The following is a 23369-nucleotide window of genomic DNA, read 5'->3' as shown; positions in this document are numbered from 1 at the left end:
TGTTGATTAATTATTTTAGCTGCAATTCTGCAAAGTCAAAACCATTTGCATCAACCTGGGAAACAGCACAAAAGCTTTCCTGTCATACTCTATTTTTAGCTTGTGTATTAATTAATGCTATTGAGAATTTAATTAGGCAATAGTTAAGCTCTGCTTTCTAGTCGAATCAGCAAAGTAAACTGGCTATTTTTTAAAATGTATAACAAAATGATGTGGGGCATCTTAGACTAACAAGTTTCTTATGGCATATGTTTTTGAGGACTACAGTTTATACCATCAGGGTTTATCCTGATCTGAGTTTTTTAGGGGGTGGGGTGAGGTCAGGATGACACTTCATTCATCTGCTAATATGGATTGTGGTTCACAATATGGAATGTGGTTCACATCATAACAATTTGTTAGTCTTTCAGGTGCCACAAGGCTCTTTTGGGGTTTTTTGATGCAACAGATCAACTCTCTGTAAATTTGATGATTTGGCTGATGGTTCAACATAAAAATGTTATTTAGAATATTTAAAGATTCATTCTTCTAGGTTATTCACAGAAAGCTGTGAAAAGATGTCTGTACACTAATATCTGTACACTAATGCGCAAAGCATGGGAAATAAACAAGATGAGCTTGAGCTCTTGGTACAGCAAACTAAATATGACATAATAGGCATCACTGAAACCTGGTGGGATAAGTTCCACGATTGGAATGTAATAATGGAGGGATACAATCTATTTCAGAGAAACAGACCAGACAAGAAAAGAGGAGGAGTGGCGTTATATGTCAGTGAAGTGTATACCTGTGAAGAGATCCAAGATTTACAACCTCAAAGCCAAAGTGAGAGCATTTGGGTCAAAATTAAGGGAGAGAAGAATAACAGTGACCTCATTGTGGGAGTTTACTATAGATCCCCAAGCCAAACGGAGGACATAGATGATGCCTTCCTGGAACAGATGGCCAAGCATGCAAAAGGAAGGGAGATAGTAGTAATGGGGGACTTCAATTACCCGGATATTTGTTGGATGTCAAACTCAGCCAAGAACATAAGGTCAAACAGATTCCTCACTGGCCTTGCAGACAACTTCATTGTCCAGAAAGTGGAAGAAGCAACAAGAGGAACAGCCATTTTAGATCTGGTCCTAACCAATGTTGATGACCTGGTTAGTGGGGTAGAAGTGGAAGGATCATTAGGCACGAGTGATCATGCACTTCTGAAGATTACTATAACAGTGGAAAGGAGCAGCCAAGCATACTAGGACTCAATTTATAGACTTTAAGAAAGCCGACTTCATAAAACTTAGGGAAGTGCTGGGTGAGATCCCATGGACAGTAATACTAAAAGGAAAGGGGGTTCATGATGGCTGGGAGTTTGTTAAGAGGGAGATAGTAAAAGCACAACTTCAGGCAATACCAATGAGACGGAAAGATGGAAGGGTGTCTAAAGAAGCCAGGGTGGCTATCTAAAGAACTTTTAACTGAGTTAAGATTAAAAAAGGGTGTGTACAAAAAATGGAAAAGGGGGGAAACACCAAAGAGGAATTCAAACAAATAGCCAGCACGTGTAGACACAAAGTCAGAAAAGCTAAAGCACAGAATGAACTCAGGCTTGCTAGAAAGGTTAAAAGCAACAAAAAAGGCTTTTGTGGGTATGTTCGTAGCAAAAGGAAGAACAAAGAAACAGTGGGGTCACTCAGAGGAGAAGATGCTGAAATGCAAACAGGGGACACAGAAAGGGCTGAACTCCTCAATGCCTTCTTTGCCTCAGTCTTCTCCGATAAAGAAAACAGTGCCCGACCTGAAGATTTTGGAGCAAATGATTCAGCAGAGGAAACACAGCCCAGAATAACTAAGGAGATAGTAAAAGAATACTTGGCTAGTTTAGATGTATTCAAGTCTCCAGGGCCAGATGATCTGCATCCAAGAGTATTAAAAGAACTGGCAGATGTGATCTCAGAACCACTGGCAGTCATCTTTGAGAAGGGCAAATGTTGTCCCTATTTTCAAAAAGGGGAAAAGAGAGGACCCAAATAATTACCGCCCAGTCAGTCTGACATCAATACCAGGGAAGATTCTGGAGCAGATCATTAAGCAAACAGTCTGTGAGCACCTAGAAAGGAATGCTGTGATCACCAATAGTCAGCATGGATTTCTGAAAAATAAGTCATGTCAGACTAACCTGATCTCGTTTTTTGACAGAATTACAAGCCTGGTAGATGAAGGGAACGCAGTGGATGTAGCCTACCTTGATTTCAGCAAGGCATTTGACAAGGTGCCCCATATATTCTTGTAAAGAAGCTGATAAAATACGGTCTTGACTATGCTACCACTCAGTGGATTTGTAACTGGCTGACTGACCGAACCCAAAGGGTGCTCATCAATGGTTCCTCTTCATCCTGGAGAAGAGTGACTAGTGGGGTGCCACAGGGTTCTGTCTTGGACTTGGATGATGGACTCAAGGGCATCCTGATCAAATTTGCAGATGACACCAAACTGGGAGGGGTGGCTAACACCCCAGAGGACAGGATCACACTTCAAAATGACCTTGACAGATTAGAGAACTGGGCCAAAACAAACAAGATGAATTTTAACAGGGAGAAATGTAAAGTATTGCACTTGGGCAAAAAAAATGAGAGGCACAAATACAAGATGGGTGACACCTGCCTTGAGAGCAGTACATGTGAAAAGGATCTAGGAGTCTTGGTTGACCACAAACTTGACATGAGCCAACAGTGTGACGCGGCAGCTAAAAAAGCCAATGAAATTCTGGGCTGCATCAATAGGAGTATAGCATCTAGATCAAGGGAAATAATAGTGCCACTGTATTCTGCTCTGGTCAGACTTCACCTGGAGTACTGTGTCCAGTTCTGGGCACCACAGTTCAAGAAGGACACTGACAAACTGGAACGTGTCCAGAGGAGGGCAACCAAAATGGTCAAAGGCCTGGAAACGATGCCTTATGAGGAACGGCTAAGGGAGCTGGGCATGTTTAGCCTGGAGAAGAGGAGGTTAAGGGGTGATATGATAGCCATGTTCAAATATATAAAAGGATGTCACATAGAGGAGGGAGAAAGGTTGTTTTCTGCTGCTCCAGAGAAGCGGACCCGGAGCAATGGTTCCAAACTACAAGAAAGAAGATTCCACCTAAACATTAGGAAGAACTTCCTGACAGTAAGAGCTGTTCGACAGTGGAATTTGCTGCCAAGGAGTGTGGTGGAGTCTCCTTCTTTGGAGGTCTTTAAGCAGAGGCTTGACAACCCTATGTCAGGAGTGCTCTGATGGTGTTTCCTGCTTGGCAGGGGGTTGGACTCGATGGCCCTTGTGGTCTCTTCCAACTCTATGATTCTATGATTCTAAGAATGTAGTCTAAAAATCTTATTTTTTAAAGGATTGCTTTAAATGTAGCAAAATATTCCTTGGTAAAAAGTGAGAAGGGATTACTCCATTTATTCCCAAATCTCACAGAGCTACAGTTGCTAGGAATTTGTCTACAACTGTTGCTTTCAGCTTGAAATAGCTGGCCCAGACACAGAGGGCAGACTATAATTTCTGCTCTACCTTTCAGATCAGAGATGCTCTTGTTTCCTAAGGCAATTTGGAAATATTAATATGCAGCATTCCTCAAAAGAAACAGAATATGCAGACAGACAGTGGGGCAATTTGCCAGATTCTTATAAAAGAATCTGCTTCGCTACCACCCTAGGATTATTAGCTCACCAGCAGCCTAGGTTTATTATTGTCAATTTATCTTCATTATCAAAGAAAGTTTCATATGAACTTTCTTCTGCAGAGGCAAGACTATCCTAGCAGCTTTAGTAGAATCCATTACAATCCTATGCTAAGATGTGATGTTCATATTTGTTTCCAATATTTTAACCTCTAGTTTAAGAATTGCTTTGGGATTATGATGAAACCTATTATTACTACACAGAATTATGCAGTTATTCCATTCCATCCCCTCAGTGTTAGTTCTCTGAAGCAACTAGTAGGAGGAGTGGAAGGAATTGGCGTTATTGTATGAGTTCAGTTTTAAAAGACGCATGCAAGTCATGACAAATCCACACAATTTTAAAGGCAGCTAAGAAAGATATATCTATGTTATAAAACAGTTATGTAGAAAACCTCTTCGTGCATCCTAACATGCTGTGTAGAACTAAAGGGGGATAATGTTCCGGAAGGCCTGTGAACTTCATCTTGGTAATCAATATAAACTTGAGATTATTGGTAGTTGCTGCAAGAATGAGCTCATATGTGTTTATACACTTACGTTGATATGCAAATTGGCTTGCTTTGATGCTATGCTGATCTGTGGGCTTGGGAAGTTTGGTTATTGTCCTAGAGATGGGGGCTATCCATAAGACTTGGAGGCTTGCCACATATGCCTTCATCAGCAGGTGAACCAATTGGAGGTTCTGGCCAAACTGACATATACTGGTTTTTGTATAAGTAATGCACAAATGCTTTACTGGGTGTAGGCCGTTTTGGTGTCTGTCCCAAGTCTGTAAAAACAGAAAGGCTCTGTAGGCTGTGTTGCAAGTCTATGGCTTCTAATAAAGCATTAGAACTCATCACTCTGGCATTTTGGACATCTTTCTTTGGTATCCCTGCATCAAACCACTTCCACAGGCCTGTGGATCAGGGCACATGTGTGCCTCATCCTTCAGTGAGTCCATGCTTACGAAAAATGGAATCTGCTCCTAAGGAATTTTCTAATTTCTAATTAGTATTTTTAGAAACTGAGGGTCAAACCAGATGTTTACATGTTTATTGAACAACTACTTGTCTATCGACCTGTAAAGCAAGGATAGGGGTAAGTAAGCAGATGAGAGAGAAGTGTGAAACTTAATTCCATATTGTACTTAAACTCTCCCTGCTTAACTGCTTTAAGCTGTTTTCCCCCAGTCTAGTTCTGATTCTGTAGATGAGTTAGGCTGGGGGAAACTAACTTGCAGCAAATAGACATGATAAGGTTAGGTGGGCGGGGGGAAAGGTTCTGCTCCTTTCCCCCCTGTATTCATCTTGATATAAAAAGTAGACCCTGCCTCCATTTTATATGTATATGAACAACTATATGTTTGATAAATGCAAGCACATGAGTTTTTGTCCTCCCTGGAGGAAGCTGGTTATACTGGAGTTGCAAGAAAAGGATTGTGTGACTTGAGACAGCTACAGTTTGTGGAGGGAAAGAGCCAGGGAAGGTGGTTGTTTTAACTGCTTAGTTTACCATTTGCTTTTGATGATGGAAAATTCATCTAGGCAAGTGAAACAAAATTAGGGAAGAGTGGCATTCTCTGTTTTCACCCGCTAGATCAATTGAAAAACCTGATAAGTGCTTCAACACAGAAATTCCCCCCCCCCCCCAGCCTCTAATGTGCAAATAAAAAAAATCAATTTATGATAAGACTATCTGTTCAGATCTCTGGAAAGCCAGCTCTGTAACAATAAAAATAATCCTACTGAAGCCTATCAGAACATTTATAATCCTACTGAAGCCTATCAGAATATTTATTGATTTGATTTATTTATTAAATTTGTATACTGCGTGATAACTGAAGATCACAGGGCAGTGCACAGCAAAAAAATACAACATGAGAACTCAAAATACATAATGAAAAAACAACAACAACCATTAATCCCCCTCCCACAAACACTTTAAAAAGCCTATAGAAAGTTAGATCAGCCAAACGTCTGCTTTATAGAGAAACGTTTTCACCTGGCACCTAAAACATTTAATGAAGGTGCCAGGCAAACCTCTTTGGGAAGAGAATTCCACAAATGGGGAGTCACTGCAGAAAAGGCCTGCTCTTATGTTGCCACTCTCCAGACTTCTCACACAAAGGAGGACCTCAGATGATGATCACAGGGTCCGGGGCAGTTCATAGGGGGAGAGGCAGTCATTGAGATATTGCTGCCTGAGCCATTTAAGCACTTTGGATTGGGCCTGCAGTACAGCTAGAGTAGCTAATTCTCATTATAATCTGTTACACCTCTTTCCCATAACATTAGAACGTGTTCTAAACAGATTTAATATATGTATACAGTTTTGATTCTATCAAGGTTTACTAGTATTTTAATTACTGAGTTTTTGTGTTTTAGCACTTCTTTCCTTTATCTATAAGTTGCCTTGAGTCCCATCAGGGAAAAGTGTGGTAAGAATAAATGATGATGATGATGATGATGATGATGATGATGATGATGATAGAACTTGTGGGCATCCAGTGAAACTGAATGTTGAAGCTGAAAGATTCAGAACAGACAAAACAAAGTGCTTCTTAACATATCACATATGGGATTTATTCCCACAAGAGGTACTGATGGCCACCAACTTGGATGGTTTTAGTAGAGGATTAGACAAATTCATGGAGGATAAGGCTGTTGATGGCTAATTGTCATGCGGGCTCTTTTCTACTCATTTCAGAATACATCTAAAACATTACAATCCGGACAGATTTGAAATTGGAAGCAATGGACTTCAGTGACAAAACTATATAAATGCCTATTTGCTATTATCACCGTAGGCTTAGTGCTTGGGGAAACACTGTTTATTTTGTTTTCCCCATATTCCTCCATTCCTCTTGTGCCTTTTTTCTTTATAAACCCCAAATTATATCCTCTACCCTGCTGCTGTTTTTTGGCATTCTCGTGAAATCTCTTGTGGATGTGTGTGCATACATTTCTGAAATTAGCAACAATACCCATGGTATGAATTTAAAAACAAAGTACTCTTGACACCTCAGAGAGTAGTTGATTTCATCTCAGCACGATCTTTATAAATTTCTTCAGCAGTTATGTTCAATGGTAGCTATAAAGGTTTTCTTTTTGCCTTTGCTCTTGTTAATTTCATGCAGGTGTAAATAAATGCTGCTGCTACTGCCTTTTCTATCACTAACAAAAACATCATTTTCTCAATATATTTTTTCTTGATTAAATCAAGATATACTTTTGTCCATCCAAATCTGCAGCTGCTTCTGTCTGTATCCAGACTCACCTCATTTTGTTTAATTTAGCAGTAACCTTTCAAATCTGTTTGTAAAGTATTGCTGGGTTTAAAAACTGCTGAGCCTCAAAGCTCCAGACTGAAGTCATGTTGTTTAACCAGATATGGGAGATGCCATCCAGTTGTTGCTGAACTACAACACACACATCACCCCTGATCATTTTGGCCATCCTATTTGGGGCTGGTGAGAGATGGCAATCTGATATCATCTAGACCATTAATACTTAACAATGCAGTCCCAACCATATTTGCTCAGGAGGTGTCTCACTGAACTCACAAAGAGATAACCAATTTTGGTAATGGGATATGGATTTTTTTCTGCCAAAAAAAATGGAAAGAATGCCTGAGAAAAAGGAAAAGAATGAGGAGTAAAGAGCTGGAGCCCTGTTTTATCAGAGTTCAGTGTTAGAAAATGAGAAGTCACCCAGTGGGTGATTAAGCAATATCAATTAAGATAGAAGAGGATAAATCAGAAAAGGAAAATTGAGCTGAAGGTCATCTGTGTAAGGAAAAGAAAACAACACCTGGAGATAAAAAACATGAAAAGGTTTATTTATTTTGGTTTTATTCTATCTCTGTATTTGTTCAACAGTGATCTATAATTGCATATGGACTATGTAGATTGTCACCAGATCTTGTTAGATAATGCTTTATGCAAAATATTTTACAACCTTTTTTTTTTGGAAATTAAAAAATACATAAATAAAAAAACATGAAAATAGAGCCAAATAAAGAAATATATAAAGCAACAAGAAGGAAACCCAGGAAATAATCTTTAAATGGGATATACAGGCAACCCCTGATTTGCATGGTGGGTACATTCCAGGTCGCTGCATGCTTGCGTGAAATCACATGCAATTTGAACACCCCACTCTGCCCCTGCCCCTGCCCCTGCCCCACTCCTGCTCTGCAAAAAAGCACTGTCTTACAAGCTGTTTCCAACATGTTACTACATCAGTATAGTTCTGTTATTTGTGAATTAATATTGAATAATTATTTTAACTCTGTTTTGTTTAAAAAAAAATAGCAATTTCAATTTAATATCAATTTTGAGTTATATTTTCTTTATTACAGTCATTTCTTATTTCTTTCCTCTGCAGGAAAAAAAAAAATCAATGTGGATTTCTGCCTAAAAGACAGTTAAAAGATAGCATCAGAAACATGTTAGATATTCTGGCATATTGAAATTGCTATAACAAGAAAAGATGTGTATGTAATCTGCTTTATTTGAGCCACATCTCCAACATTTATCTGATCCTAACTTCCATATTAAATTCAATTTATAAGGTGTTAAATGTCATTGATAGAGGGTTTTAAAATAGTTCTCATTTAGATCTCTTGAAATAATATTAGAATGGAACGCCCCAAATCCAGTTCTATTTTTTCCTGGTTATTCTTAGATCCAAATCTTGTGCCCTTTTTCTCACATATGTATCCTTGTTCCGATCCAAGTTTAACCAGACACCACAGAGTTTTGCAATTATGCCTTAATCCAAATGGGAGATAAATAGAATTTCTCATTTGTTCTCTTCCCCATGCTTATATATTAGAGGAAAAATATTTCATAGCTGCAAAAATTTCAGGTACAAATTTCAGTTCGTGAAATAAAAAGTGTCCTCCAAAGCCTCCCCACACTTTCAGACAGGGCACTGAATTAGTGTTTGTTCTTTTTTGGATATTCACAAATATGGGGGAAAGCTCTACCACAGTGAAAACATGCTTGAGTATACCTACCAATAGTCTGATTTGATTTTCTGTGGCAGTATTTTGTCTGTTTATATCTTTGGATTACCAGTAGGGTTTTAGAAATGATGTGACTTGACCATCCTTGAGAAGTGCAAAGAAGAAATACTGTCAGTGAGTCATCAGAGTTCAATAAAGGTGCAGCACCAACTGAGTTTAATTTTCTAGGCTGCAATCGTATGTGCACATATGTGTTGGAACTCGTTGGTGTGTCAGGGACTGACAGGGCTCCAAAGAGTGTGTGGCAGAAGCAGGGGACCAGGGGGAGTGACCCGGGAGAGACAACCAATGATTTATGGGGTGTCACACCATCTGCAAGGCAGGAGCCAGGGGAGGAGGGAGAGTCGGGGCAGTTGGAGGAGGAAGGGACGGTTTATGTGAAGGATGAGTCAGGAGATTCCTCACCTTCCCCCCTCCCCACTGTCTCCTAGAACCGGGGGGGGGGGGGGGGGCTTGAAAAGGGAAGAGCAGTGACAACTTCCGTGCAGGGAAAAGCACACAACACAGGTTGTGAGCACACAGCCCATCAAAGGAGGGTATATAAGCTGGAGGAGAGGAAGGGCCCCACTGTTGCTGCAACTGCTCTTTTGGCCCAGATCTGTGGATAGCTCCCTGGAGGCTAGAAGTGTGTTAGCATGTGTATCCAGAGCACTGTGGAAGCACTGAAAGTGTTCCTATTTCCAATAAAGAATTAACTATATCAGACATGTGTCTTCGTTATCTGGATGGACCATGACAAAGTTCTTAGTTCAGAATATACATGTATTGGATTGCACTTTTTAACTTGTGTGATCAGAAAATGCCAATCAGAAAATTTAACATTTAATCATGACTGTGAGATCATGATCCTGTGAGATCATTGTTAGGTGTACTGAAAGGCTTGAGTATTTTGACTTTCCCCCTAGTAGTTTGTCCTTGGCAGATTGGCCCTAATTAAGTTTAGGTGATAAAGGCAAGTAATTCCCCAGTTTGCAGCTCTGTCCAAATAAATTATTTAATTTTCAGTGGAGACACAAAGTACAAATATTATGCAAAACTGTATTAGCACACAATACAGCTTCATAAAGTGTAGAATCAAATTTCTAACATTGTAAAACTCAAGAAGCAGCACATGAGAAATAGAAGACTGGAGAAGAAACATAACAATATGCTAATTCCTAACTTGAATTATTTGACTTCTTAACCTATTAGGCTTAATAATAATAATAATAATAATAATAATAATAATAGGTTTAAAAAAAGGTAAAGGTAAATGACCCCTGGACGGTTAAGTCCAGTCAAAGGTGACTATGGGGTTGCGGTGCTCATCTCATTTTCAGGCCGAGGGAGCCAGCATTTGTCCACAGACTGCTTTCTGGGTCATGTAGCCAGCATGACTAAACTGCTTCTGACGCAACAGAACACCATGACGGAAGCAAGAGCGCACGGAAACGGCGTTTACCTTCCCGCCACAGTGGTATCTATTTATCTACTTGCACTATTGTGCTTTCAGACTGCTAGGTTGGCAGGAGCAGGGACCGAGCAATAGGAGCTCACCTAGTCGCAGGGATTCCAACTGCCAACTTTCCAATCAGCAAGCCAAAGAGGCTTAGTGGTTCAGACCACAGCGCCACCCGCTCCCTATAATAATAATAATAATATTTTTATTCCGCCCATCTGTCTGGGTTTCCCCAGCCACTCTGGGCAGCTTACAGCATATCTAAAAACATAATAAAAACATCAAACATTAAAAGCTTCCTGATACAGGGCTGCCTTCAGATGTCTTCTAAAAGTTATATAGTTCTTTATCTTCTTGACATCTGAAGGGAGGGTGTGCCACAGGGAGGGCACCACTACCAAGAAGACCCCTCATGGTTCCCTGTGACTTCACTTCTCTCAAGCAGCTGTTGGAGGGGGAGGCCTATTATGCTCATGCCCTGCTTATGGGCTTTCATAGGTATCTGATTTGCCACTGTGAAAACAGAATGCTGGATTAGATGGGCCTTCTTATGTTCCCATGTTACGCTTTTATGAGGTGTAGGGCATTGGATATTCGGAAGTGGCACTGGAAAAGTGTGGTGGTGGTTTAACAAGTTAGCATTCCCGTGGGGTTGCTTTTGAAGATCAAGGAACTGGTGATCTTGGAAAGGGTATTTTTACCCAGTGAGGTAAAGAGCAGGTCTAAGATATAATCCTAAAGTTGTCATCACCCACACAAATTCAAATGAACTCTCATAAATCAGAGAGAATTAAGATAATTAGTGATCTCAGTGGTAATTCTGAAGATAACGCCTACACAATAAAAGAAGCATCTTTGGTATAGACGTTAACTGAATTCCTTTTTGCAAAGCTTACAACGTTTGGTGGTGGGGACGGGGGATGGACTCTTTCATCAAACTTTTAAAACAACCTTCAGTAACCTTTCAGATACATCAGGTCCAAGATGGAGTTACTTTGGTGTACACATACCCAGTGTTGTGTCAAAGCTGCTTTTGAAGCTCATAAAGGTTTTTTAATTGGCTTGTATTGCATCACATAGAGACTATTGTTTAGGGGAAAAGATTTGTTTGTTTGTTAAAGTTATACGCCACTCTTCCTCTCAAAGGAGCCCAGGCTAGCAATCTCAAAAACTGAGATGGAAGATATATGGTCTTACTAATTGTTGCTGCTTTTACTTTTACTAATTTTACTGACGTTTGTAAAATGATTTTTTTCTTTTGATGGTTTACTATTTTCACCCAACATTTTGAAAGCCATCTGTTTGAATTAATTTAATGTTCCATTTGGACAGGGGTGGGGAACCTGACTGCATGCCAGGAATGAGCAGGCCAAAGTGGGCAAGCAACAGGTGTGAGTTGTAACTTTATACTGTAGACTACAGTCTAGCAATGCAGGTTTATAAACTTATCTCTCCATTCAAGCAAGTAAGGAACATTGTCACATTTCGATGGGGAGAGTCTCAAGCGCCAGAAGAGAGACCTGGGCCTGAAGTTCCCTGCTCTTGTGCTACAAATAACTTAACAGTACAAAGATTTTGAAGGGCTGGTTTTATCCTATTAAAAAAATGTGGAGTAGAGTTAAATAACAATGCAAGCATGAGAAGCTTCTTCCCTCTTTATTGTCAGGAAAGGCTATTTTACACATGGAAATGTCTTCACAGATGCAGTGGCTCACGTAACTGATCTGTTAGATTGCTCAGGTCCATTCTTTCAAAATAATCCATTCCATCCTGCTCTACCCCCAATATACGCTCCGCATTTTGTGGCCACTGAACATGCTCAATCCTCACTGGGCTGTGTTTTGGGATGACCCGGAAGCTGTACTCCTGCCCCTTCGGCCAATAAAGCAAGATGAGTGCCGCAACCCCAGTCGGCCACAACTGGACCTAATGGTCAGGGGTTCCTTTACCTAGCCGCCCTGCCCCCCAATCCAGTTAAAACAAACCCGAACCCTGGTACCTCCATGTATCTCAGTAGCACATTGGGGCTTCATAATTATCTTAACAGAGCACCTCAGCTCTGCTAAGAACAGTGTTGGTTGCTTTTATTCAGGGGCTGGGAACCTCCAGTCTACATTGTAAATTTGATCCATCAAGCCTCTCCATTTGGTCCACGAGGCTGTTTGTGCAAGTCATGCCCACCTGTCCTATTCCTGATGCCATTTATGGCAGGTACAAGGCAGGTAAAGGCGAGGCTTGGCAAAAGGGGGCTTTGCAGTCATTTCTGATTGGCAGTGTCTAGAAAGCCCCTTGTGCAGCACTGCTGCGCTTTTCAGTTCTTCAAGATGTGCAGAGAAATCAAATTAAGTCTGTGCATATGTGAACATGCTCTAAATCTTTTCTAGCTGATAATGAAATCGCAAGCACTGCACTAAGAGGATAAAATGTTTTCCAATGAACTTGATTGATCACTTTGAATTCTTTTAGTATCAGGTGCATTATTATTATTTTTTACAGAATCACAGTGCTCAGATATTCTTTGTATAAAAGCAACTATAGAAACATAGGAAACTGCCTTATATTAAGTCAGACCGTTGGTCCATCTATCTCAGAACTGTTTACATGGTCAGGCAGCAGGTCTCCATACAAGGTTCTCTCCTAAGCCTACCTGGAGATGCCAGGGAGTGAACCTGTGAGCTCCTGAATGCTGAGCAAATTTCTGTATTCATTCAAATGCTACTGAGATATTTTGACTACACACAAACATAATGTTATTGGTTCACCTTTCAAAACTTGAAGTACTATTAAGTGGGGTGATTTTAAATAGCTTTAGATGAGTTGAATGATAATATACCAGCAGTAAAGCCAAATGCAAGGAAGGATTTGAAGGAAAGACACAGAGGATTGGATTGGGCTGTTAGAAGTACTTTTATCCTGTAGAATAAAAAGAGGTAGTCAGATGTTACGAAAATGATGTGGGCTCATCACTACTATAAGGAGCCTTTTGAAAGCACATAAATAGCTTGGTATTCTTTTAAAGGTTGCTCTGTGTGTCTCTTTCTTTCAGTGTTATGAGTGTGAGTGTGTATATGCACACTCTGTAGCCCTGAGGGATTTCCATGAGTTTTCACAGTTCTAAAAATGACTCATGTTTTGCGCAAGGAAATTTGTTTCTATGCAGGAATAGTCCTTTCATAGAAGAAAGCGCCACTTGGTGTCTGATTCAAACACAACAGGAATAGCCGAGGACACTAATTTTGGTTGCCCATATTAAAATTACAATGATGCAGATTTCATGTTACTTAGTACCAAAACTGCTGTGTCTTCATGTGTGCAGCTTGACAAAAACCTTCAGAATGTGTTTCCCTTTAACACTCTTTATTCTTATATGCACCATCTTCCTGTACTGTATACGTAAGAGTGTAAAATGTCACCACACTCTGCAGTTTGCTGACTGCTAATAGGCATCCATGTCAACTGAAACATGAGGAACACCAGCCCAGAACAGGCAAGCTGTTTAATGAAGGCGGGGGGAGGCAGGCATGAAGCACCTGCCCCCCTCCATTAAGCTTACAGTGAGGTTTAACTGAGGGGTGGGGAGGACCCTTCACCCAGCAACTTAGCAATTAATTTCTGTGGGTGAGATGAATCTTACTGAATAACAATATTATATATCATTGAATTAACCAAATCCACTGATAAGCAAAGGGAGGGGATGAACTATGTTCTTCCTTATTGACATATGTAATAAAATCAAACCTGCAGATGTGTAGTTTATGGGTCAAGCATGTTCCAATACCAAAAAGAAATAATAGCTCAGTTTAGGTCTCTCTAGAAATGAGACAAAAAATAGATAGCAATGCAGGCTGGGGAGAAGGAATAATATAAGAATTCATAATTGTATTCATTTCTTTAAAAACCGTACACCAAAATTATTAAATTATTTTTATATGGTTCCATGTTAGCTTTTTACTAAAGCACCTTGAAGAATTTGCTTCAAGTAAAATTTAGGGTGTGTGGGCTTGTGTGTGTATAAAGAACATTTTTTAAAAGGTATATAAAAATCATGTTCGTCTTCTTAGACATGGGTCATTTAACATGGGTGTTGTTGATTGTTCATTTTCTTTAGCAGTTGTAATTATTTGATCATATTCTGTTGTATATTCTGTTGTGTGTTGCTTTGATTGAGATGATGCTATAAAATGAAATTTTGTTTGTTATGCAGAGCAGAACATGTTCACTCCCTTTCATTGTTGTAGACAGTTAACTTTTGGGTTTCATGTAAGTGATGGTCCTGTTAACTCTTGAGGCCCCAATTATTGAAGTCTCCCTGTTGATTTCAATTTTAAGCTATCTACAGCTGTTACTATTTTAATGAGAAGCAACCGTTTTATTTGTGGCCTCAGTAGCAACTGAGAAATCTTCAGTTTCATCTCTTTGAAACATTGACAAATGGCCAATTCTGAGTAAAGAAATTCTGGTTAACATCTAGCTGTAAGCTATTCTTGAATCTTAGACCTATTTTCTTACATTGTAATCTATAATTGCTGTTTTAGCCTAAAATGTTCTGGAAATAATCATAGGGCTGTATATCAGATGCTTGCAACCCAGCTGAGAAAAATAACTGGCAATAAGTCATCATTTAATTTATTTAATTTTAATTGGTTGAAAATCAAATTCCTAGTAAGGGATCTAAAGTTTTTACAATTTCTGTGATGTTTATTTTAATAAACGTAGCTTAAAGAATTTATGAAATAAATTGTCTATGTATAGCAAGATTAGTACTTTGATGCATCTACTAATGTAGCAGTGGTTAATGCTGATGTTTCTTATTAAATCATTATATTATATCACATTTTTTTCCAGACACCACCTTCCACAAAGTGGCTGACAACAGAACCAACCTAATATAAATTTAATGTAAACAAACATTCATTAAAAGCAATGTAAAAAACATGTTATAAAATATTAACAAAATAGCAGCATGTAAATATCCTAATCCAGACCACCAAAGGTAAAACACACAGAGAAATAACCATTTTAAAACTCCAGACCAGTATAAATAATGGAAAGCAAATAGAAATAAAGCCTGATACAAGGGGAAGGTAGGGTTGATTGTACATACCACAGGAGGGAGTTCCTCTTGTTTCCCCAATTTATTCCAGAATCGTTAACCTTTGTCAGGGTCATGCCCCTCTAAACAGTGTATGTTTACTCATGGGGAAAGAATGCTGTATAGCTCTGGGATGTGGATTGAGGAAGGATCACACTGATCTCACTTTCCTCCAATATGCTGCTCCCATTTCTTTACCTCTGCCCTCAATAATGTTTGGCTAGTATGCAGACTGTGGGCCCTCCTGAACCGAGATAGTCTGATCATAATGATCAGCGTCTGGCAATATTCAGATCACTCTACTGAATATTTTTTTCGCTCCAGTCCCATCCACCATTGAACCCAGTCTGTTTTGACTATATGTGATTTTGGCTTTAGGTGTGATTGCAGGAACGTAACCCCCATGTAAGTTGCGGGCTTACTAGTGATAACCTTAGGACACATCTGCTAAGATTACTGTACCATTTGCTTCCTGGTAGGGAAAAAACTGGACAGAGTAGTACATATTTTTTTTTATGAATTCCAACATAAATTTGTTTCTCAACCATGTACTTTTTCCATTGAAGGATTGATTCAGTCCTTTGTACTGAAGTGCTATTTTTGGGGTGGCAAATTTGCTATTATTTATATAAAGCCATCAAAATAAACAGCACTTTACAGAGCAATATAATCACAATAGAGGCTCCTGCTTTAAGGACCTTATTGCCTGTGTTTTGAAGTTGGAAGATGGCAAAAGAGAGTAAAGTAAGAAGGAATGGCAAAAAGAGCTGAGTGTGAACAACCATAAAGTTTCATTTTCATGGTTTTACATTTTCATGTGTCATTCAATTCTAGGCTTTATGGGCTCTTGAAAATACTGTTACATATTTGTTTAGAAATTCAAGGAATGCGTTACTAATATTTCTTTCCTATCATCAGGATGGTCTATTGCTAATACTAAACAGTTTTGTTTGTGTTTTCAGGATTGGGAACTTTGGTATTTTGTAAACCAAAAGTTTAGGCTGCTTCTTGGGAGAAAGGAGTGACAAAACAGGATGAGCAATTGTATTCTATTAGATATCAACCTACACTTGATATATTTTTGGAACTGGAAACGATTGGTATTTTAAATTTATTTTAAATGTCCTCCACATCTATTAATATCAGGGCTTTAAATGAAGTTTACTATCAATATTTAGGATTAAATTAAAGGCAATACAGTTATTCATAAAATAAAATGCACAGTTTGAATTTGCTCTGTCATTTATTTATTTATTTATGAACATGAAAATCTGATAACATATTTCTTTGTGTGTTTTCCCCCCAGGAGACATTGATAGACTGGTGTGATGAAAAGGAGCTTAACTTGATTTTAACTACTGGAGGAACAGGATTTGCGCCAAGGGATGTCACACCAGAGGTGAGAGAGTTTTATCTTTAAAGCCATCTGCCTTTTGAAAATACCAATAATGTTCTTCTATATGTGATGTCTCAGAAAGAATTTGATATAATATAAAATTCCATTGCATTTCTAAAATAAACCAAAAAAAGACCTGTATTAAATAGTTCAAAAGCAAACAATTGATTTTACTTCGGTGCCATAAGGAGGCTTGTATTTGTGTGCAGGCTACTTTACGGTGTTCCTGTTTTCTCAGTTGTGTCACTTGCTGACATATATCCATAGCTGTCAACCTTCCCTTTTTTTGCGGGAAATTCCCTTATTCCAGCGCCATTTCCTGCTGCTTGCCGCTGCTATCCCAGATTGTTATATATCCCATAGACTGACCCCGGGACAGGTGAGGGTGCTGATCCCTTATTTTCGAGGCTGCTGATCCCTTATTTTCAAATCTGAAAGTTGACAGCTATGTATATGTCTAAGAGGGACATGGCGATTATTCTATGGAAGTTGTTTTCAAAGTACAGTATAAAGCAGGCCTCCCTAGGGAGCTGTGGATAGTTACCAAAGAAGGTGCACCAGCCCCACAATGTGTGCTTTGATTTGCCAAGGAGGATTTATGACAGCCTACTCCTATTCCACCCATTTTTGCAGCTTTTTCTTCCTTAAGGTTACTCCCACAGAAAACTTTAACTATACTATGCTATAACTCTTTTCCTTTGGTCTGCTTTGGTACAAGGCCATAGTGAGGAAACTATCTTTCCTTGTGTTCATTAATCTTAGGGATATTCAAGCAGTTGATTTTCTCGATCCTGGCAATGTCAGGTCCCTTTCACATATGCAGTCAGTAGTATGAGAGCTGCTTCTGTGAGTTACAGCCCCACACTGCAGGGCCATATGTGAATATGTATAAAAAGACTGTGCGGATAGGCCAGCAAGACAAATCTTTCCCATGCCACTGGAGTCCTTTTGGGAGGGAAGATACCAATCAGATGGATAAATTTGTATGCTCACATCCTTAATACTTCTGCTCTCAGTAACGTGGGGTTGTACCATGCATCCATGAATACCATAAGGGTGGCTGTATATGTTAGCAGGACCTTGGAGAATACATGCTCTACGTATTAATAATGACTCTTCCATCAGAAAGACTAGAACTTTATTTTTTATTTCAACCCAATCCAGCTGTCAGACGTAGTCCCTCATGTGTAGTGTGTGCTTGTGGGGGGAGTGAGCAGAGACAGGATTAATCTCCATAATAGTATGATTTACTTTGTTACACTTCAAATAGTCTAAAGACACTAGTATTTTATTCATGGTGTATTGCTGTACTTTTATCAATCTTTTAACATCAATCTTTAAAACGACTATTAGAACAAAGGTTGGCTTGAGGTTAAAAGCTTCCGCCTTGAAGATAAGCATCATTTGAATTTGGAAGCAATTAATTTATTCCTTGAGAAGTGGAGGGCATAGAAGTATCACAATCTAAAGCAGAGGTATTTGGGTGGCAAGCTCTCAGAATAGTTTGTGGTGTTTTTAGTTTCAGTGTTGTTTTTTAATAATTTTCTGGGGCCCTGTGTGGACCAGGTTGAGGTGAATCAGAGCCACCCACAAACAGAATTGAGGTTGCTGCTTCATTGGGTGATATATATTGTTTTTTCCTAGAAGGTATGAAAAAATAAAATATTTAATTAAAACAACCACCAAGAAGGGACTAACCTATCAAAAACAGATAAAGGAAAACCATGCATGTAAAGGGGGGGTGGAGCAGGAAGGCAAGGAGGGGGTGGGTCTCTCGAATTGTCCCCCCATAGCACAAGCTGCAGTTTAACAGTTGAGAGCAAACACAAGAGGGAAGGCAATGCATAAGAACAAAGTCAGTTTCATCATACATGCCACTTAGAGTGCCATCTGTGTCACATTGCTGGCACCCAGGCTCAGACAGCCTGGCAAGAGATTGGGTTGGCAATCTGCCTCATGAGACTGGCAAAGACTGGCTGTTAATGAGAGAAATTTCCATGCCTTTTGTCTGTGCCAGGAGGATAGTGAGAAAATCTCCTCCACTGTTGCCCAGGGCAAAGCTTTGTTGTAGCTTTGCCCACTTGTAGAAATATAATTTTGATAGATTTTTAAACCAGAGGTTAACTACTTGTAATTACAGTTCCCATGATCTACCAGCCTTTCTTGTGAGTGTCATTTCTAGATTTAGCTGTATATTCTTGCTTTGTTACAAAAAAAAGCCGGTTGGAAAATAAAGACAAAAAGTTGAGGAAAAATAATGTATTCAGTATGACTAAAAGTTATGACTAGCAGTAAGTGCTGCAGAGATGGAAAAATCTTAAGATTTATTTTAACTTCTGAACAAGTTGGGTCATTTAGGAATTATACCTGTAAGGACACAAATGCTCTTTAAATATTTATCTTATATTTCTCTCATTCTAGATACATTGCTTGGAGATCACTCATTTTTCCATTATGCTAACATTTTTGTGTCAAGTTTAGCAGCATAATATATTTGTATCAGTGTTCAATAATATATTTGCTGCATTGGCAGAATCCAGTAAATTAAAATTTAAAAACAAGAGAGGGAGAGAATGTAGAAAAGACAAAGAACCCCTGCAAGTATTAGGTTCAGAAAGCATTGATTCTGGGATTTACTAATGAGAGGGTGGGAAGGTCCTGTGATTGATTTTGTGGATTAACTTTGAGTGTGTTGTTTTTAGAATTGACTTTTTTATCTATTGTACTTTAAAAATTATTACTGTTGTTAATCACTTTGAGACTCTTGTGTGGCAAGAACCACACAAATTAAACAAGCACATAAAATAGTTCATTTCTCAGTGTATCAATATTCAATGCTCTTCTTTTAAAAATAACCAGGACTTTAGTGTATTGCTTTTTGTTAGCTGCCACAAGCCAGTTTTCTCAGATATGGTATTCTGAATACTTTAGAACCTATTTGGCTTGTATGCCAGGCTGGTTGCAATTTTGAAACCTGTGTGGGCCTGTAATTTAATCATGAAATGAATTGCCAAAAGGACTCTGAATAATGTAGACTAATAGAATTGTAGAGTTGGAAGGGACCCCAGAGGTCATCTTGTCCAGTCCTCTGCAATGCAGGAATTTCAACCAAATCATACATGACATGAGACCATCCAACCTCTGCTTAAAAACCTCCAATGAATTAATTTGGTTCTTATTTTTGGTCTTTGGGCAGTTAGTAAATGAGATCTCTACCTGCACAGATACCATTTTTGAAATTCCAGTGCTCAGAATAGCCTTAAAGCCCTTACCCCTGAGTAGGGAAATCCTGTGCCCCTGCATGGCACAAGGGCAGGACCAAGGCTCTGTCAGTTTCTTTTTGACTGCTGACTAAGTCACACAACAAAAGAACTTCCTTTAGAGCTTCTGAATTTTTCTCCTCATATCTCCTCCTCACAAGATATTTTACCAGAGAATCATATTTGGTTTCATCTCTTCATTGCTTATTTTGAATTTAGAATATATGTCTATATTATGTATGCATTGTCTGCTCTTTTACATTTGTATTGTTGCTCTCTTCTTCTTTGTGTTTATTGCATTCCGCCTGTGTTTAATTTATCTCCCTTTTTTCCTGCTTGTGTTCAACTTTAAAGTCAGTTTGCCCATAATGCCCAGCCATGATTTAGTGCCTCAAGAATGAACCCTGCCTTCTTCTCTCTCTTCTCTTTACTTTCTGCTTTGTTTGTTGCCTCTTAGTTTGCACTTGTCCTCAAAACCAGGATTGCAAAACAGAGTTTCAAGCTAGTTTGAAATGTGCTGTCAAGGATGCTCACCAGCCAAAGGAATGCACATGGCAGATAGTTAACTCTTTATTGTCAAGCTTAACAGTCATTTCTATGGCTCTGAATATCCACGTTTACCAGTCTAGAGTCTAGGCAGCTATTCCCAGGTCTATGCTTTATGGAGCAGTTGCAGCAACAGGGGACCACTTCCTCTCCACCGGTTTATGAGCTTTTCCCTGATGGGCTACATGCACACAATCAGAGACTACGCCTGCGTGGAAGCTTCCTCTGCTCTTCCCTCTTCTATTCACTTCTGGTTCTGGGAGACAGGAAGCGCCCAGCCCTTCACTTGCCGGACCTGCCTCTTCCTCCTCGTTTTTTGACCCATCCTGTGCTCCACCCTCCAGCTCTAAAGCTTCCCCGGCATCACAAATCACTGCCCTCCTCTACTGAGTCAGACTCCAGCCCCACTTTCCCTGGTACACACTTGCCAGTGTCCTGCCAGTCCCCTAGCACTGACCACTCCTTATGTTTTCTGTTTAATTTTCCTTGTGCTTCTCCAATCTGAATTTCTGCCAAATTTTCAACTTATATTCACTGTTTGGAAGTTTAACATACAGCGATCCTATGACAAAAGGCAGTGGCGGGCCGACACTCTTGATTCATCTTGGCAAGAGTAGCATATTAAGAGAAGGAAAACTCAAAAAGCAAAAATGAGGAAGCAGCAATAGCATGTGCTTTGTCAATTTTGACTGAACGTTTTCCCCCATACCTTCTGGAAGTCCATTTTACTTTCTTAACCTGATCTTGAAGCTATGTGAATGCATAGCTAAACAATCTGGACCTTAACTGATACTGAAGATGGTTGAACACTTGCGGAGAAATTAAATTTCTCAAAATTCCACTCTGTCCATTATGCACCCTTTAACAGAAGGGAGAGGATAATAGAGCTTCTTTATAAACTCCTTTGCACAACTGTCTTAGAAGATAGGCCAGTTGTGACCCAAGCTGCCACCACACCCCCTATTAGCTCCCTATTAACCCCCAGGTGGGGTGAATTCTGGGAGGCCACAGCTATTACTTTGAAACAGTACAGCCTGCCCTTCTCAGCCAAATCCCTCTTGATTTATCAGGAATCACAGGACTAGCATCCAGCTGCCTACCCCACCTAAGTGTTCTGCACAGATTGCTCTTTGACCTATGAAATCCCCCCTTTTTACCTATGTGGTAGGTGGGTAGGCACATAGGAGATTCCCAGAATCCTAGAGTTTGGCGTAAACACACCTCAGACACCAAGAGCCGAATTATATGAAGTTTTATTAAGAATAAAAACCAAGAGATGAAATCAGTAGATGAAGCAGAATAAGGAAAAGAAGAGGAACCTATTGGTTAAAATCTATCCAATCTGCTACTTGCAAGCAGGCTCCCAGTCTACCTGGAAAGGTGGCAGTGTTTGACATGCTGTATTAATATTCCTTACTGATAACACCATCAATTTCCCTTGCACTTTACAGAGTACAGGGAGAGGTGAATGGTGTCTTTTTTTAAGCAGAGCACTGGAAAGATAAAAGGTTATCAAAGTTACGTATTGTAGTTCATATGTGTAGGATGAGAAGTGCAGTACTGTATTTACATGCAGAGAGTAACAAGTTATCTAGGAAGTAGGAGAGGTGAAAGAGAAAATGAATTTAGTGTATACAGTCATACCTTGGGTTACAGACACTTTGGGTTGCACGATTTCGGGTTGCGCACCGCATTGAACCCGGAAGTACTGGAACGGGTTACTTCCGAGTTTCGGCGCATGCGCAGAAGCGTTGAATTGCGACCCGCGCGTGCGCAGACGTGGTGCTGCGGGTTGCGGACGTTCTTCCTGCACGGATCATGTTCGCAATCTGAGCGTTCATTGTACAGTGGTACCTTGGTTTAAGAACCGTTTAGTTTATGAACAACTTGGCTTAAGAACACTGCAAACCCGGAAGTAGGTGTTTTGTTTGTGAACTTTGCCTTGGAAGCAGAACATGTTTCGCTTCCTGTTGAGTGTGTTCCATTTGTAAATTGAGTCCCCCGCTGCTATGGGAAAGCATACCTTGGTTTAAGAAAGCTTTGGTTTCAGAACGGACCTCCGGAATGGATTAAGTTCATAAACCAAGGTACCACTGTACTGAGCCAGCTAGGGTTAATTGCATCTTGTCGCAATTGCAGCATGCTGAAATTGAGGAGCTTACAGATCTAGGTACAAAACAGGCTGCAAGTTTTTATTTAAATTGAAACTTCCACCTTTTTTGGTATAAAGTGGGCTGGAAATAGGTGGTTGTTGCTGATAGCCCAACTGCTGACACAATGAACAATCAAGTTCAAATACTGAGTAATGTTAAAGGGAAGAATAATTCATGAAAGTGTGCGTCTTGTCTATCCTATAACCCATTCCCATTATCCTGCAGTTGCAGTTTTCTTTTTTTTTATAATATTTATTGATATTTTTTAGATACAATGCAACAGAAATTAAACAATGTAACATATATCTTAACATAGTTTCATAACTTCTTTGGACTCCCTCACATCTCCTGCTCCCACTTTCTTCATTATAAAATTTTACCAGCAATTTATTACCTTGTTTACATTCTTATATCCCAAAAATTTAAATATGATCTAATGATTCTCCAAAACTTTATATTTTCCCAAATCTCTTATCTTCCTAATTCAATCTAATTTAGTGGTGCCAAATTATTTATGATCTAGCATCCTTCTTAACATTCAACCAAATTACAATGTTTTTGTAAATAAATCTTAAATTTCTTCCAGTCTTCTTCAATCCTCTCCTCTCCCAGGTCGCAGTTTTCAATCCATCCCTGAAGTTGACAGTCTGTTTTCCACCCATTTACTTCCAAGCGACTTGCAGACCCCTCATAAGGGGGATTTGTGAAGGGTCGGCTCCTGAAATTATAGCCTCTACCTGATGCAAAACCACCATAGGT

General features: G+C 39.4%; 1 protein-coding gene across 1 annotated transcript in view; it reads left to right on the top strand.

Moving 5' to 3' along the window:
* GPHN (gephyrin) overlaps window positions 1-23369 on the top strand; it is a 189991-nt gene that overhangs the window by 22530 nt on the left and 144092 nt on the right. The window contains exon 4 of the mRNA XM_083750622.1: window positions 16562-16654. The gene's annotated coding sequence lies outside the window, so the exon portion shown is untranslated. The remainder of the gene's footprint in view (window positions 1-16561; window positions 16655-23369) is intronic.

This window comes from Podarcis gaigeae (assembly GCF_964106915.1).
Source record: "Podarcis gaigeae genome assembly, chromosome: 1".
Lineage (NCBI taxonomy): Eukaryota > Metazoa > Chordata > Lepidosauria > Squamata > Lacertidae > Podarcis > Podarcis gaigeae.
The sequence above is the reverse complement of the archived record's forward strand: the minus strand, read 5'-3'. Positions and strand labels throughout refer to the sequence as shown.